Genomic DNA, 19,405 nt, shown 5'->3' with positions numbered 1-19,405 from the left:
AGATAGTTGGATTTCCATAAAGAAGTATGTAAGAGTGAGTAAATGTACTTTTATGTTTACCCATTTGAAACTGATAGTTACAAAAGAAATCAGATTAGATTTACAGAATGACTATAGAACAAAAACATTTAATATTTTTGAGCAGTCACAGTCTTCTAGTTTTGCAATACACAGAGTATGGTTATAGTAATAAAAAGTAAAGTCTTGGTGTTAACAGGTCAGATTTTTTTGTGTAAAACAAAAATTGTACTTTTCTTATTTCTAAATGAATGTAGTAGTGTGTTATTTTGTAAAATTAATTTTCCCTTACATTAAATCAAATACCAAAAATGTCCCTCCTAACTGTCCCACGTTCATACTAGCTTTAAAAATATTTTATTATATACATTATTAACTACTGAGATGACAACAAAAATATATAATAATAATAAATATGATATAATAAATAAATCATGTAAAATTTGTTTTGCCCTCATCATATTTTAAGGCGGCGGCATGGTGGCTTAGTGGTTAGCACTGTTGTCCCCTTAAATAGAGACAAAGCTGAGGAAAAATGGATGAAAGAATTAATATTTTATGGCCTGCCAACACAATCTCATGGCAATTCGTAATTTTTAGATTTAGTGGTTTATTTTTGTATAAATTCTTTCAATCTCATTCAAACAATTTCCGATTTGCTTATCCCCTAATGACGGTTGGGTTTAGGAGTGGGGTTGGGTGCCACGCCTCCTATTTAAAATAGTACAATTAAAATTATACAACTTTGTATGAATTTGTATGAATTAGCCACTAAACTGATAAATTATAAAAAAATTACATTACATTAACTTACTGTATGAGATCAGGCTGTAAAAAAGATACAGTAGCCATTCATATTTCCTCCATCTATTCTCTCTCTTTTTCTCTCTCTCTCTCATTACTAATTAGCTGAACCAAGCCGTTCTGGAAACTAATCCACAGAGAGTAGAAAAGAAAACAAACAGAGACTGCTCTGATTTTTCAAATGAATGTTTAAGGCTTCGTGTGACACAAAATTGTCTTAAAACACTATTACGTAACATCTGGTCGAAATCAACAGCATCTGAGAGAATCTTGATACAGACAATCAAGATAATTGCTAGAGTAGAAGGTACGCTTAATTGCATGAAGTGAGAGCAGCGTAACTGAGGGTGTGGATGTAGTCAGATTTCTTCTTTTTGATGTCTGAAGATTTATGGTGGAGACGGAAATTTTATTCATCACTCAGCAGGCAGTCTTCAGCTGTAATTGAATAAAAAATGAATACTTACACAAGCCTGTACAGTATGTTGTAGAGGTTCATACTTTTTGGTTCTTTTTTTTTTTTTAAACACAAGACATGAAAGGGATACTTCATCTAAAAATTGTGAAATCACCCTCACCCTAACCTTTACAAGGCATACATTTTACTGGGAAATAGAAAATTAGTAGTTAAATAGTTAAATAGTACTTTAATCTTCTTATGCAAAAATCTAAATATTTCCATTTACTTTGGGATTATTTGTAAATAAAAAAAACCCCAATGATCATTCTGAAAACGTAGCCCTATATACGTTTCTGGAAATCATGAATTATGAAGAGAAAAGTACTTATGGCTTTATTTCATTTTTAAAACGAATGATACTGCGCGGTATGACGCCGTTCCTTTTCGCGCTTACCTCCTTATGGATGGCTTTCTCACTATTACCAGTTACCAGGACTTGAGACACAGAGTTGACCACGACAGCAGGGTTCGAGTCCAGTGAAGAACGGTTCTAGAAAGCAGATGAAACAAAAACAGAATCCAAAAAATTAAAAATAAACAAGTAGATAACAGGGTGAGAATGTGGTAAAACAATCTGTCAACAGCATGTAAACCATCAGGTAGCTGATGGGTTATGTGAGAACAGCAGGTGCTTATGGCACTCGCGAGAGAAAATTGAGATATCAAGAAGTGTACACAGCGGCCTTTGGTGGATTCACGATAACAAAAATAAAAAAAAACATAACCCCTGGGACGTATTTGGCAGTCTCCAGAAATGTAAGTAGAAGTATGTTTTCAGAATGAGCCTGGGTTGAATTATTTATGACAAATCAAATCAATTCTATAAATGAATCTACTTCTTAAAACACGACAAACAATATTGTATTATAATGACAGTTATAGCTACGTATAATAATAGTGTTATAAATACTTAATAGTGATGCATTTCATTTTTATAATGCACATGTTCATAACACATATATGATTTATAAGCATTAATTCGTCAGTCATGATTGTATTCAGCATGAGCTACATATTTTACTATTTTTCACAGTTTAAAAAGCAAAGCTTTGTGCAAAAAATAAATAGAAAAAAATTGACTTCATTCATCATCATTATTCTTCTTCATTGTATGAAAATGGGCTGTTTTTCGCTATTACAGTAATTATATAATACCAATACTTTTAAATATGCATTAAAACCTTTTACTCCTCCAAAACTGCTAAAGAAGCAATGAGTCGCATTATCTTCCAGAAAAAAAAGGACATCAGAAAAACTAAATCTGACTTTTGGCATCATCAAATGCATGGGACAGATCTTTGGACAGTGTTTTAGGATATTATGCTGTAAGCTGGCACTTCATGTCACTTCCTGTTAAACAGAGCAGCGCATGGAGAATTAGACCTCCATAAATATGCATATTAACCCTAATATCCCGACCAAAACAATGTTCTGCACTGCTATAACAAGGGGCATTTGATACAGAATGCAACATCAGCACTGTTTGCTAGGTTGGGATTTACCTGAATAGAGGGATTTTTAAAGACACTCAAGGATATATCAGCAGGGGGCAGCTGTGACCCAAACCCTCGCCTGGTCCCATCTGTTCCACACAAACCCACATGTGCTGAGGTCAAGTGGAGCTGGCATGATGAATTCCCTTCTCACAGACAGAGGAGATCATTCTACATGCTGTAGAATAGGGCAAAGGGCACCATACAACCCATACTTTACTGGCTTCTTTATGAAAAAAATGATGGATGTGACCACTTTTGACAGGACTGTATGGCAAACAGGAAGGACAGAGAAAGAGATAGGAGAGAGTTCATGGTGTAGGAGGAGTAGATGATTAGATAAGAAAAAAAAAACCAGGAAAACAATGTCACATGGCACAGCAAACTAGGATGAAGTGTTGAAACCAAAGCCTTTAAAACCCAATCAGCTGCCTACAGATGCAGTGTTTAGGCGGCCTGCTGATGCAAAGGCTGTTGCAAAACTTTGGCATCTGAAGTATTTTGCTTACTAAAATGTTTTCAAATTATAAGGCATCACATGTGTCCTTCATGGAGATGCCAATCCTAAGAACATTATATAATCCTGAAACAGTAATATACACTGCAGTTTTGGGCAAGCTACTTGAAAAACGAAGTGAGCTAAGCTATTAGAAACTCTTCTTAAAATGTAGCTGAACTACACTAAAAGCGACCCCCTGGGAAATGTAGCAAGCTAAGCTAAAAGCTACAGTACATGGCAAAAGTAGCTTAGCTACATCTAAGCTATTTTTAAAATTTTCATTTTTAAATCGAAGCAATTTATATCCAAGTCAATCATATTTAAATGATCAATAGAACTGCCAGTGAAACATATGAGGCATAATAGTTTGGTTTAGTTATTACTGTAAATAATATGCTGTACTAAACAGAAACACATTTTAGTATATAAAAGCTAAAACAAAAAATCCAATAAAACCAGGTGTTTAAAATGCTATAGTAATTTATAGTAAAGGGAAATATTTTGGAATAAGCATTATAGTGTATTTATATACTAAAGTATTTTTATTTTTTGAGCACAGCATCAGAAATTAAGTTATTAGATCGTAACATGTACTTCTCGAGCTATGGTCACGAGGAATCTTGCTTCAGAAATAACTCCTCTGCCTCAGTCATCTTTCCATCAAGCAAGTTTCACCAAAGGTGGCAGTAACGCACCGAAAACTTTGTTGTCGAACACCGTAAAACAAGAGGAAGAAGAAATCACCAGTCTCGCCATCATATGAATTTACTTTCATTGGCTAGACACTGGCCTCACAGCTCCTTGAATGTCGGTACCATCACTTATTGATCCGCAATCGGTAAATGTAGCTAGTGTGGACGCTACTGCGCTAACTTGACTAATAAAGTAGCTTCGCTACTGAAAAGCTATTTGATTTAGAAAGTTGAATAGATAACAGCCAGGACCATGTTTCTAGACCACAGCTCTACAGGTGTACTTCCTACCACACAAGTTTGCAATGATGCTTCCTAATGTTCATAGAAATGATTTTGGAGACACAGAATCATTAAACTATCTTTGTAATGATGGATCTTGCAGCTTTAGTTGACTAACGATGGTTTTGGGAAACATACTCCAGTGCTGCACTTATTTAATCACTCATGTTTTAAGAAAATGTTATCATAGATTTCATGTCAGTTAAGATAACTGCAATTAACAATGTAATACATTTTTTTAAGGTTTTTTGATGAACAAGTGATTAGTTTGTAAAAATTTTTATGTGTCTTAGCAGAATAAGAGTATTACTGAATAGCTGACATTGAACTGTAAAAATCAATTGCAAGTCAGTACAATTTTTTAAATGTGCAGCATCAGTATAGTTTTAATTCTTCCAAAATGATTGACATTTTTTTACTCATTCTAAATGTGTTCCATAGACGATACCTATTTGATAATGCCTTGTCTGAGTTGCACATTAAATTATCATACATATCATACAAGTCACTCCCTAAAAATCTATTGAGGTCTGTTAAAAAAACATGGCCAGGATGTTTTTGAGCATTGCAAATAGTAGCATATGTTTCTATTTTGGTCTGAAAAACACAGCCCATCGTGTGCCCATGCACCTCAGAACAGCTTATCCTCTTAAATCACTCATGGTCCTCAAATACCAAAGGTTCACGCACAGCCAGGTAGTTGTGTTTGTACCAACCACTGGTAATCCTCCACAAACAGACCACTGACAGACTTGGACTGCACACACATATGAGAGTTTGGGAACACAGTTGTATTACAAACACAGATGTGAGACACTGGCCTACATGCATGCTTCCAGCAGGAGCTCAGGTATGGAGCATGTGTGTTTCTGTGTCTGTGTGTGTGTGTGTGTGTGTGTGTGTGTGTGTGTGTGTGTGTGTGTGTGTGTGTGTGTGTGTGTGTGTGTGTGTGTGTGTGTGTACACTGACCTCTAACCACAGTCTGCCTTTACTGGCATGGGGCTCGACTAGTCCAGACACAGATGGGTCTCTCAGGTAGCTGATGTGTAGTATATATGAGGACTTTCTCTGTGGATTTCCTACTGCTGAAACAGCTTGTTTTCCCAGACAAACTCACATCTTTTTAAAACACACACACTAAGCAAATGTACAACACCATAAATCTGCAGATGCCCCAGAACTCATTTTCTTCCTTAAATATTAGCTGGGGGATTGTTTGATATCATTCATTGATTCATTTTCTTTTCGGCTTAGTCGTTTTATTAATCCGAGGTTGCCAAGTGGAAGGAACCGCCAACCCATCCAGCAAGTTTTTACGCAGCGGATGACTTTCCAGCCGCAACCCATCCCTGGGAAATATCCACACACTCTCATTCACACACAGACACACTTATACACTACGGACAATTTAGCCTACCCAATTCACCTGTACCGCATATCTTTGGACTGTGGGGGAAACCGGAGCACCCAGAGGAAACCCACATGAATGCAGAGAGAACATGCAAGCTCTACATAGAAACGCAGAGGCTCGACCCAGCGACCTTCTTGCTGTGAGGCGACAGCACTACCTAATGTAAGCAATGACCATAGACCCATAGTCACGGCCCTTACTGCTGATTCAGTCTGATCTCTTAAGGAAATGTAAAAGGATTTTGTTTTGTCAGTTTAGTGGCTAATTCATATGAATTCGTACGAGGTCAGTTGTACGAAATTGTACGATTTTAAAAAGGAGGCGTGGCACCCAACCCCTCCCCACTAACCCCAACCATCATTGGATGATGAGCAAATCGTACTAAATTGTACAAATTAGATAGTACGATTCAAATGAATTAGCCACTAAATCAAAGTTACAAATTTCCATGAGATTGTGTTGGCTGATTGGCTGCAGGTGTGTTTTGGAGATCGGACTGACACTAAGATTCAAAAGCATTTTTCAAAAACTGCATTAGACACTTTTTTTGGTTGTGCATTGGGCATTAATAGGCATTACAAGCATTAATGTACACTTTGAAATTTTATAAATAAATAATACAAGATACTGCTACATGCAAACAGCAACACGCAACGTTTGACAATGTTTACCTCAGGTACTGATTATGTGCTTTTTTGTGTTCTCAGGGTTACATTTTTGAGATCGGTCAAATATGTGCTCGCTGGTACATATGGTCATACCTGTCAACACTGGAATGTAAAAAAAGGGATAACCCCCACCCTTTTCTTCACTGCATAATTTAAACATTCTGATTAAAGAGCAGCAAATTAATATTTTGTTTAAATTTCAGATGTCAGATCCATAATGAATGAATTCGACTGCTTTGCTAACATTTTATGTTTTATGATAAAATTTGTTGTATTTTAAAGAAGACCCACCAAGATTTACATGTTTAGATACTATTATTATTATTATTATTATTATTATTATTATTATTATTATGTGTATATGTATGTTCTTCCCAAATCCCACTGATCTGTCCACTTTTGCTCGACTTCAAATCATGTATTTATTTAATGTTTATTGCCACCCTTCAAAGATTATATAATACATTGTAGAAAAAAGGGAAATTACCTTTATGGGATAATAGAGGAATTGTAAATTACGGGAGTATCTCGGGAAAAATGGTAGGGTTGACAGGTATGCATATAGCTGCGTTTTGTGTGTAAAATAAAATAAAACCACTGACTGCTTGTGTGGATGACTTTTCTCACATCACTAGTTTGTTTATTAGCTCACCATATATCTGACACCAGGGATGGTTCTAGAAACCAGGTAAAAAAAAAAAACTACAAAAGCAGTGTGTTAGAAGTTTGTGATTTATTTTATTTATATATATTTTTTTGTAGTTTGCTTTTGAAAACACCATTGGTTGGGTTTAGGGGAGGGGGAGGGTTGGTCAGTTTATATCAAGCTGATACATTATGCGCATTGACAAAATGACCACCTTCTCCCATAGATAGATGCGAGAAGTATGTTGAGATTTCCATAAATGTCCACAGTGGTCCCTGGTGAATTTAATGGCAGGTCTGAGTAAACATGCCCCAGTAACATATTTGAGATAATGCATTTGTCATAACTGTACAAGACACCCTCTGGATTTCTGGCCACCCTAGTGGATTTGTGATAACATAAACTGTAAGAAGACGTAGTACACATTACATATTTGTCAGTTTTCAAAAATGTAGCACTGTGCATATATTTCAAAATATCAAAAGAAAGTTTACCTCAGTCAGATCTTGAAAATAAAATAACTAGTAGCAAACATGAAGTTTAATTGATTATATATTAATCCTGGGCGAAGCAGAGGCGCAGTAGGTAGTGCTGTCGCCTCACAGCAAGAAGGTCGCTGGTGTTTCTGTGTGGAGTTTGTATGTTGGATAAGTTGGCGGTTCATTCCGCTGTGGCGACCCCGGATTAATAAAGCCGACAAGAAAAATAATGTTTATTAAACCTGTCCATTTCATAGCACGTGCAGTGCACTATTCTGTACTTCTTAAGGCTTTAAATGTTTCTGTCATGTGTCTTGTGCAAAATTGTATGCCACTGGAATCATGTCATGTTTTGTGTTGTTTAGTTACGGTGTTTTATATGTTGTTCTGAGTATTGGAAATAGTGATGTTTTTAAATTAATAAAGTTACAAATTAATATTGATTCTGGGCAGATGAAATGGAACTAAACATTCCACAGATAAACACCTTAGAATTGACTGTTTGGACAGCTAATGAGATGAGATGAGCTGATATGGCAGTAGGAATGTCTTGGCAGCTCACAATAAAATTTATTTATGAGGTTCATGATTCAATTAAAAATCAATTGATTCCAGTTAGCTGTCTATGTCACTTTTTTGGCAGCTGGATATGGATGCAATTACCCACAAAAAAAATTATTATGACCTTTTGCTATTTAATAATTGTTAATTAAATAATAGCAAAATAGTGTGCTATTAATTATGGATTCATCATAAATCTATTGTTGTAAGCAGGGTTGGGCTATTTATTTATACTCGTTTTTAATGTGTTGTATAGGTTGTAAGAGTACATGTTTTTTTATTTTCATCTTTAATTACAAAAAACAGCCAGCATTGTATTTTATTTCAAAAAAAGTCCTTTGAAAATTTTTAAAATTTCATAATAAAAAATAAACTATTAATGCATACTTTTTTTGGTTATGATAAGTATTTTTGTTAAACAATAACCTTTATATGGCATTTGAGTCTTCTATTTTCTGTCTGGTCTGCTCTGTTTCAGCGGAATAAAAGATAAATCAATTAAAAACAAATTTCATATAAAAGTATTTCTAGTAATCAATGCTAACCGGTTAATTCAGAATAATTTGACCCAGTGGTCTAGACATCTTCCCCATTTAGTTACTTAATACTTTGCTGTGTCAGCATTTATGACAAGCACTTCTGTCAAATACATTTCCAGGCAAGGCAAAGCCGAAGACAATTATAATCTTAAAACCAATTTGAAAGTTCATGTCTTAGTTTCACAATCAGTTTCCATTACTCTAAAGACATCCGACTATAAATTGGATGATGTGAGTGCATCTATAGAAATAGCTTCTTATACAGAGAGCAGTTGAGCATGGCAGATAATTCCTCTGGTGGCAGCAAGCTGTTTGTCAGCAAATAGACTAAAGTGGATTCTTGCCGCCAGTGTGGAACCAGTACATTATTGTTTGCTTAGTGGAACAAATTGAGTGGTAACAGATAAAAAGAAAATAACTCACATCCCAATGAGAAAAGCGTTAGAATAAACTGTCTAAAATAATTAAGGCAGAGGCTATTTACTCAAAGTTATGAAGTGAGACAAATTATATTTGCACCCATTTACCAGTAACACATTTCATAAGCTAATCTGTTATTACCAGTTTTATCATACTACTTTTATGCTAACATTCCATATATATATATATATATATATATATATATATATATATATATATACTGTATATATACTGTATATATAGTTTTAGTCCCAAGGATACAATAAACTGAGATGCAACAAAGGTGAAAGTGAAGACGCTGTAATCTTAGAAAATAACATTTACTAAAAATATATATGCATATTAGTTTGTTTGTTTATATTTTATTGTCCATTTTTTGGGTAAATGGCATAATGTCCTTACTGTTTATTCAAATAAAGAAAGTAAAAAGATAAACACACAAACACCCACATAATATATAAAACACACACACATAAGATATATAATATAAGGTAAAACTGCTGTTGTCAACACTTATTAATGATTAAAAGGATTTCTAAAGGTTCATGTCACACTGACAACTCAAGAAATGGCTGCTTCAAATTCAGATTTTTTCTTTAGAATATATATATATATATATATATATATATATATATATATTGTTAAAGATATATATAATAATTGTTAAAGAATCTCCAGCATCTGTATTGCATTCCACAGTAGCGTCTGTGGCAGTGGACATAAATTACTCACCATTATTGACAAGCTGAAAATTGAATCTGTAATCTTAGAGGATGACATATCAGTCATTTTAGACGGTATACTTTACATTCAAAAACTGCTTTCTTTAATTCAGTGTCACTTCCATTTTAATGTCAGCCACGTTTTTTGAACAGACTGTCTATATTTTTAACCCAGATGATCTCTCTCTGTCATGGTATACCAGTCCAACTAGCAAACCCTCAAGCAGCAGACCATGTCAATTATATCCCATCCTCAGGCACAGATCCTATCCAGCCTGGTCTGCCAAGGCAAAGGTCAGTCGTGACCAAGTCCTGGCATGAAATGATCAAGTCTGCAAAGCAAGAGTTCCACTGCATCATTTATTCAGTCTTCACATTAATATTTTGCATCTTCAAAATCTTCTTTTACAGTACATTTCTTTCACTTTTCATCTGTCACAAACCATCAAGATCACAATATGGGATTTGTCAAATTAAGGCGGAAATCATTATAAAAATGCAAATTAAATTTTGTAAAATGACACCGCCACTCAGGGAAGGAGCTTGTTAAAAGGATTTAAAGTACCATTTGTACATTATGTACATTTTTTTTCAAAGATTAGTTAGAGCTGGGCAATTATTCGAAAAGTAATTGAGCATCTAACATTCAGAACCTATCGATCTAATTTTTTTCAGGTCAATTTATTCAATAACTTTCCTTACCATGTGTGGGGTTATGTGACCCTGTTCTGTTAAGGCTGATTTAAACTTCTGTGTGCTGAACACATACATGCACATGTTTGCACTACATTGACGATGAATGGAAGCTGCACCAGAGTTGCCTTAAGACGGCATATTTTCCATTACGATAAAATTATTATTGACATTTAAATATTTGTTTACAGAAGATTCAAGAAATGCACTGTTTAAAATATTATTTACAGGTTATGCAAGAGTTTATTTAGAAGATATACTACTTTTCTAATTTAAAGATGAAAAACATTGAAAATTATTTATTTTGTTTCTAAAAGTGCAAGTTCAGGAGTTCACACTTAGCTGATGAGTTATCATAAGCTTGTTTGGCATGTTGTCTCGGGAGAGAGCACTGAGCTCAAGGGATCCTCGAGCCCGGGGATCGCTCCCGTTCACAGAGCGAGAGGAAAGCTTGAGCTCAGGTAGATCTTAAAGATCTTAAAACTCCCTGGCTGCTAAGGGAACTACTTGAGGAGGAAGGGAACAAGACAAGTTCCTGTTTTGCTTAATCTGTTATGTGTTATGTATATATTTGGATGGTGGGAGGAATTTTTTTTTAACCCAATGGTTGAGTTCAAACTTTTTGGTGCTTTGTTGGGTAATTTTTTAACCTTTATTTGGTTATATTTTTAATAACTCAACCAGTTGGGTTAAATTTTTTGAATTTCAACAGTCAACTGATTCAACTGACACAGAAACGGCTGTATTAAAATGCATACGTAATGTTGTTTTTGCATTGTAAAGTTTATTCAAGCTGTAACATTGCTGTAATAATATTGTTAGTATTTTTTAAATTACCTCTCCGCGTCGTGTTTTTTAAATCTGTTTCATCAGCATTCTTAATTATTAATGATACAAACGTGCACTTCATAGGCGATTTATATTAAATGAATAAAAGGTGTCTAGAACTTAAAATGTAATGAAAATAAAGTATTTTTAATAATTTTGAAAATTGCATGTTATTTATTTACATAGACATACTATTCAATTATTAGTAGTACTAGTAATAGTAGCAATAGTAATACCAGAATGGAAAAAAAAAAGTTAAATCATAAGCATGTGATCCTCTCAAAATTAGTTTATGAATAAACTTATTTATTTTCACTTTTTTATTAAAAAACTATAAATTTAGTTCTTAAACACTAACGTTCAATAAATAATCATACATAGTATCTTATTAAAAAAACATATTTACTGTACAAAACTTATCTGAGAATTATGAGAGCAAAAAAAAAAAAACTACATAAATAAAATAAAATAATTGTTTATTAATCGTAATCGAGTTAAAATGTTAAATTAATCTAGATTTTGATTTTGAGGCCAAATCGCCCAGGCCTAAGATTAATTAAATTTAGCATGATTACTCAAATAAATACTCAAAAAAAAAAATAGCTCTATACCACTAGTGTAACACAGCAGATAATGGGCTAAATGTGCGGGTCTTTTATAACTATTTTCAGGAAATGTCTGCTAACTGAGACTTAAACTCGGGAAACCCAAAGTGCAATGGCACTACATGACGACGCACTGTCCAAAACGGCTTTCGTCCCTTTGTTATCTTTAATCAAAATAACTTCCCCAGCATTTTGAACAACATGTGTGCCCTTCTTAGATTATGTATTTATTGACGTAAGGGCTGGACAATCTGTCACTCACATGATATTAACCTACAGCCAGCCACAATCATCCAACCACCAATTCAATTTCTGATGACATGCATTTTTGTCTCACTCAAGCAACTACTTCACTTAGAAACAGTATACATCACAATAGGAAAGGCAATATTAAAAAGATCTACATTTCTCTGCAAAATCTGGTGGCACAGTGGTTAACACTATCGCCTCACAGCAAGAAGGTTGCTAGATCGAGTCCTGGCTGGGCCAGTTGGCATTTCTGTGTGGAGTTTGTATGTTCTCCCTCTGTTGGCATGGGTTTCCTCCGGGTGCTCCGGTTTCTCCCACAGTCCAAAGACATGCTCTATAGGTGAATAAGCTAAATTGTCCGTAGTGTGCAAGTGTGTGTGTTAAGTAATGTGTATGGTTGTTTCCCAGTACTGGGTTGCGCCTGGAAGGGCATCCGCTGCTTAAAACATATGCTTAAAACAATTGTTGGTGGTTCATTCCACTGTGGCGACCTCTGAAATAAAGTCAAAGGAACATAAATGTAAAATCAGTTCGTTTTTTTCTAGCACGTTGGTGTAGTTGATTAATTTAGCGACTATAAAACAGTGGCTACTGCCAGACCAGCAACATGCCAGGAGCTTAACAATAAAGCTGTGCGACTGAAAAGAAGAAAGAGGATTAAAAACAATTACTAAATGTCAGTTTAGAAATGAGAGTATGTTTGCAGTGGCTTAGACATGGATGTACTGTACCCATGGATTGCAGACTGACACTCTAGCCATATATTGTATTGTTAATAAATAAAACAGCTGGTGATGAGCACGCTCTATAATTGCTACTTCAGGGGAAATACGTTTATGCCCAATCACATTCCAGCTTCATTCACTGTAGTTCAGAATTGCCTTGCATCACATTTGTGACCCGCCGCGTTGTTTTAGGAAATGGGGATGGATGGGATGATTATTCGGATCTCATGTAATCAAGACCATGGTACTTGTCTAATCTCACACCGAGAACTTGCGCTCCAGTGCAGCCTTGAAGACAAGTCTGACGAAATGGCCCTCCGATCTCAAGTCCTCGGCAGTTTCAGTGATTAGCTTATGCAGATTGACATTTACATGGCCACGGTAGAGCTCGCTTCTTACGCTCTCTATCAAAAAGGCACTCGAGTGAAAAACACAGCCTCGTAGCTCTTGCCTCTATCATTTGTCAGTCCCAAAATGTACTGTATGCCCCTCATCCCAACCTCCTGAGACTGATTGCCACCAGCACTTCATGCTTTTTTCCTCTCACTTGGAAGAATATTGCTGATGAACAGACGAAATCATGCCGTGCACATTTTTCATTTAAACTGATGGAGAGAGGGGCGGTTCCCCCCAAATTATGCTTGGCCCCCCTTGTTTCCCCACCAGCAGCCCAGGCGCAGTCTGATCACAGTGTATCTGTGGTGCGGAAGCAATTTAGGTGCATTTAATAACAGCGCCACATGAAGTTACTACTCACCAACTCACTGACCTTTACTTCCTGTTTAGATTTACGGTACAATGCCACTGGATTAAAGCACTGCCAATTTCACAGCTCAAATATAGGAGAAGCACATTTTGCAAGTTGCAGACCACCTTTTACTGTAGTTCATTGCAAGCAATGAACATTATATAAGTTTTTTTAATCACATGGTTCTGGTGACATGACAATTATAATTTGGGCAGGAAGGGCAGGAAGTAAAAAACTGAATGGGAGACAGAGAGTAAAGTCCATATTTTTGTGATTTATACCATTTCAAAGGAGATATAAATAGAAAATAACCACATACTGTATGTTGTGCATGATCCTTAACATAATAAGAAGGCCGAGTTTTTTACTGAACTAAAATATATTTGCCTTTCATCAAGGTGGTAGATACTGTATAAGCTATTACTTTACATTTACATACTTTTAAAAAAAAAACTATAGGGTTTGGAAGCATACTATGAATAATTACTTGAATTAAACTGTCATAGCAATTATATTGTTGCTGTGGTACAACACAACTGTAGTGATAAATAGTTTATTTTAAATATAGTTTATTCAGTTTTCTACGCTATAATTAAACACCATCACATGCACCACAATTTACACTAACGTTACAGTATTTATTTCAGTTTATCAGTTTACTGTGCTACAGTATTCTGTAGCATTCATTAGCAAATAGTTGTACACATTATACACTTGTGGTTCAAAAACATGTTTATTATAAATTACTATAGTTTTTTCCGCCATGCAGACATTTTCCAGACATCACAAAATAACAGATAAAAGCATACAAAAGTGTGGACGCAAAGTCTACATTATTATTTATTTATTTTTGTAAAGGGTGAAAAGTGCTCGTTGTGAAACAACCTATAGATCTATAAACATTAAAAGACATCAATGTTTTTAAATGTTTTTTTTTTTTACATTCATGTACCTTTCATTTTAAGCTTATAGTTATTTAGACGTGATGAACCAGGACTTCTCAAAATATAAATTGTTACATTTTTTTCATGTTGTTTAAAAAAAAGTCACACTGACTTTCTTTAATAATCTGCAGTAACATAGTAAATGCTAAAATGTTTGTTTATCACATTTATATGATTTTGTCTTTAGCCAGATGAGAATATTCCTATCAAATATTTTAAAAATGTTTTTTTTCCAATGGCCCCCCTGACTGCCCCCCCCCCCCCCCTAAATGTACTAAATATTATATATGTACTAAAAATATTTCCTAAAAATTGCAGTTAAAAAAATTTCAAACAAGACTAATTTTTAAAATACAAATTTATTGCACCATATGTCATTAGGAAAAATAGCAATCTGTTAAAGATTTAAAGTAAAAAAAATATCATTTATTAGACAAAAAACAAACTGGCCAGCACATTCAACTGTCCTCAGTCACAGTTTGGCCAGTTAAAAAAAAAAAACCATTAATTAAAACAATAATAATAATACAATAATAATTAATTCCTATTTATGATGGCATACCAGTCAAAATAGGATGAAAATAGGACAAATGAGCTAATTTGGGAGAAATTCTGGACATCTGTCAGTGAGGGGTGGGTCTTCCAAACCACCCGAACCCCCCTTGGCTACAGGTCTGAAAAGTTAAAACATGTTTTATGCTTATAGTAAACATGTTTTAATATAATTTTGGCTGTAAATGCGCACCTACTGGTGTTTCAGGCGCAGGTCAGATTTTCTCCAGGTCATAATTTATTTAGTTTATATTAATTTTGTCAAAAAATGATAATACCTATCCAGCTTCATCTGGAATGCATCCCAAATCACCCTCTGAAGTGGTCTCAGCGATTGGGTTTATATCCGATCAGAATAAGTGAGCAAACAGCCTCAAAAACACAGACTTGACAGGATTAGCGCCGTTTGCTGTTAAGTGACATCTGACGGCTGAGGACTCCGCATGCCATTAAAACCAATAAACCAAAAAAGTCAATACATATACAGGATGTCCACGCTAATGCGGCCAGTTAGCCTAGAACCTCAGGGGCAGATTTTCATCTGGTAGGACATAAGTCACTTAACGTTACCTGTTTGGCAGTCTTTATGAACATATGTTCAATATTTTGCGATAATGACGTCGCTGCCTGCCTTTTCTGCCTCCTTGCTCTTTTCGACCAACAGCGAAACTCACCATGGATGTCGCATCAAAGATTCAAATGTGACAATGTCACGTGTCTCGCGTCACATTATTGTGGCTTTGAGGCTCTATGGCAGTGGTCACCAAACTTGTTCCTGGAGGGCCGGTGTCCTGCAGATTTTAGCTCCAACCCTAATCAAACACACCTGAACAAGCTAATCAAGGTCTTACTAGGTATACTTGAAACATGCAGGCAGGTGTGTTGAGGGAAGATGGAGCTAAACCCTGCAGGGACACCGGCCCTTCAGGACTAGGATTGGTGACCCCTACTCTATGGGATTCGAATTACTGGCCAGAATTATTGAAAAATTACACTTTATTACAATATATATTGAATGCAAATATATATGATATAATAATATGATATAATATTAAATTACATAAAATAATTAAAAGGACAAATTCTGGACCTTTTGGCCATGGGGGGTGGTTCGAACGAACCACCCGAACCCCCTCGCTGGCTACGGGCATGAAGGGTGGTCCACAGTGTATTTTTAAGGCTTGGTAGTGTTATAAGATGCAAAGCAATCTGTGCTTATGCTTAATTTGTAGAAAATCATGTTTTTTTCATATATCTTACTTTAATTATATACTACTACTCCGCTTACATGAAAATGACATATACAATCCTATCATATTTCCTAGTTCCTCCGAAAGGTGGCTCTGATTGGTCATCTAACATAATGTGCTGTGATTCCAGGATTGGCTTCACGTCACCACGTCACGCGCTTTTGAGTTTTGAATCAGACAGATAATGAAGAGGACACAGCTGAACTTCACGCCTGCTCTTTAAAATGAAATCTAACAAGTGTCTTTCACATATATTAGCCAAATCCAGCACTGAGCTGGGAGAGATTCTTTAAGCTGTCCTTTGTCAAATGCTAGCTATATAGTTTTATTCATTCTCTGGAACATAATTAAAATGAAATTGTAAGCTTCTCTCTTTGTGTTGTGTCCATCGGAAGTCCAAATACAGAAACTGAACTAGCTTTGTGGAAAAGCAGCCATTTTAGCCTTCTGCTATAACATTACGGTGCCTCTGGCCACTCCCCTTCGATGTGCAGGGTGTATGCGTGTGGTGAATGCACATAACCTAAAGTGTTTGTGATCTCACTAGTCTGTATGTTTTTTTTTGTAGTGCCTAAACTTCATTTGCTGTAGGCTTTGCTAAGCTAACTCTGTAAAAGCCAATGTCTCTTTTTGCTTTGAGCATATAACATACAGAGATGCTGTTTATGTTCACACAGCTACATTACACATCAACTAAAGTTTAAAATATTATATAGTAGTGGATCACCTCTTTAAAAAAAAAAAGAAAAAAAAAAGTAAAATCGCCCATGGATAGAGAAGAACCTTGAGGCAAAGTGAAAAAGGGAGGATGAGCTCTTGTACAGGTTTGAAACTCCATCCTTTTGGATCAATGAGTGGAAGTTGCCCAATGGTCTGGGCTTCTGGTCTAAATCCGTCCAGCCATGTGCTTCTGGTGGGGGACGCCAGGGGCTTCTAGTGAATGGGGCATTCAGTAAATATCACATTACTGAGATGCCCCTGCAAAACAATCCCTGAGTACCCCATATTGATCTGGGCTGTTGGGCTTACGCACTAAACTAAACACTTTCACAGTTTTCTGGCACACAAGAGCTCTTGTTTCCAATCACTGTGCTATATTTAGTAGTGGCGAGGCTCCTATAGTAGACCTCATTCGGCCTATATGTGCTTCAGACAGTGTTTGGGTTTGTAATGGAAGTAATTTAACATCATTTGTAGTATTCACAGTAAAACGTGCACAATATTTCAATCAAATTGCTAATATGCTCCCCCAGTGGGTGGCATCAAACATGTGATAAACTTATTTAGATTTGAGCCATTCTTTGTTATATCAAGCATTTTTTAAAAATGTCCTTATGTCCTTTTTGCTTTTTTTTAGATGTTCTCTAAAGAAATACAAACAAACAACAGTCAAATTAAAATATGAAATGCCCTGGGTGTATATTTGTGGAGTTATCCACTGTTTAGTAAAGGGTTTTCTAAATGACAATTTTTGCCTGAGGTTTGGCGTGATATTACAGGACCATAAAACAAGGAAAATGGCAACTTTGTGTTATTTTTACACAGAGACAGGTCTATAAGTAAAATCTGTTGACTTTAGCAAGCTGTGTTGCATTATGTATGCCAATGAGGACACTAAGAATGGAAAGAAAAGCACTTTTCAAGTGCGCTCAGAGAGCTGTGTTCCGTGCAGTAATTTTAATAGAGGGAAACAATATGCATTTTTTAGCTTCAAATTTATTTGTTTTCCAGACATGTTCCTTTAAATTCAGTTCATATCAACTGTACTCAAAATGACCCACTTATGGTTTATGAAATTCAACAAAAATTTAACAACTTCATCCACATTGAGATCCCAATACCCTGAGAGGGCTTTAAAAATAGATCAACACTAAAAGTGTGAAAGTACATTCAAACATATTAAGTATGTCTATCATGTAAACTTTGCAAAAGCAATATTTTAAGAGTATTTTTCAAATATCTTGAGTTACAGGCATTGAAACCTCCACCTTTTAATTTGTTAACTATTATATTGCCGTAATGCACAAAAATAGCTGAAGTCAACAGGATTTATTGAGGAAACCTACAGTACCAAGCTCTATGTCGCAACAATGTAATGATGCAATCGTTATCCTGAAATCATTTTTTACTCCCCTGTTTATTTGGCTCTAAATCTTTTAAATCTTTTTCGTAATTTTGAAGTTATTGTTTTAAAGAGTGGGACAGCTGTAAGAAAGAATTACTAATAGCTTTTAATGTTGAATAAGGTTTGATTTTAGTTCTAACAATTTTAAGTTTAATTAATTATTTGTGATGTATCAGATTTTAGTATAAATAACACTGGTTAAGACCAACTTTGAATGTTGCCTTGAAATTTGGTAGTGCTCAAAAAACTTTAGATGCAGTATAACAATACAACAATGTATTACAGATATATTACAAATATATCTATACTTTATTTATTACACAGTTTAGAGTCAATTTTAGCTTGTCTAAAACTGAGAACAAAATAAGAGCAACAGTTTTCACATTTTCCATGCAATTTTCTAAACAAATGTTGATGGGCTGTCACAACCAACTATCATTTCTCAAAGACACATGGCAGAGAAATTGCCTGCTACACTAGTGTCTGAGTTGAGACCAGGCAGCAACTGATGAAATTCAAGGCAATTGACCAAAACAACAGGAGGCATAGAGGTGTAGTGAAATTTTTTTTAAATAATAATAATAAAAACTATAAGAACAAAAAAAGAAGATATTCTGGAAGTAAAGCCTAAAATACACTTTAAACCCAACAGTGAAAAATCATTAAATGGAAAAAGCATGATTGTAGACATTATTTTGACTTAAAACTTGAACTCACTGAATTATGAGTGAAGTAAGTTTAATTTTTGTGTCAGCTCTAATGTTTTAATTTAAAACAATTTATTTAATTTATTTGTCAAACATTTTTAAAATAAAGGTCAGTGCGATGCAAATTTGTTGGCATCATTATACTTTTCAAATGATCTTCTGTTTGTTTTACAGAAAAAAAAGACATTCAGTTTTAAAATAAGTAAATGATGGCAGAATTATTCTGTTCTTGAGTAAACTATCATTCAAACATATAACATAAATGGCTAAAAGTGTATTACAATT

The 19,405-nt window shown here is 35.0% G+C and overlaps 1 protein-coding gene and 1 long non-coding RNA gene across 24 annotated transcripts in view; both read left to right on the top strand.

Annotated features, from left to right (window-relative positions):
• pex5la (peroxisomal biogenesis factor 5-like a) overlaps positions 1–19,405 on the top strand; it is a 139,255-nt gene that overhangs the window by 10,472 nt on the left and 109,378 nt on the right. The window lies entirely within an intron of this gene.
• Positions 14,417–18,982, top strand: LOC147836379 (uncharacterized). The gene is made up of 3 exons (XR_015493766.1): positions 14,417–14,757; positions 16,194–16,528; positions 16,583–18,982. It is a non-coding gene; the product is annotated as an uncharacterized LOC147836379 (long non-coding RNA).

The sequence above is a fragment of the Danio rerio genome, chromosome 6, assembly GCF_052040795.2.
Source record: "Danio rerio strain M-AB ecotype USA chromosome 6, GRCz13ab, whole genome shotgun sequence".
Classification (NCBI taxonomy): domain Eukaryota; kingdom Metazoa; phylum Chordata; class Actinopteri; order Cypriniformes; family Danionidae; genus Danio; species Danio rerio.
The sequence above is the reverse complement of the archived record's forward strand: the minus strand, read 5'-3'. Positions and strand labels throughout refer to the sequence as shown.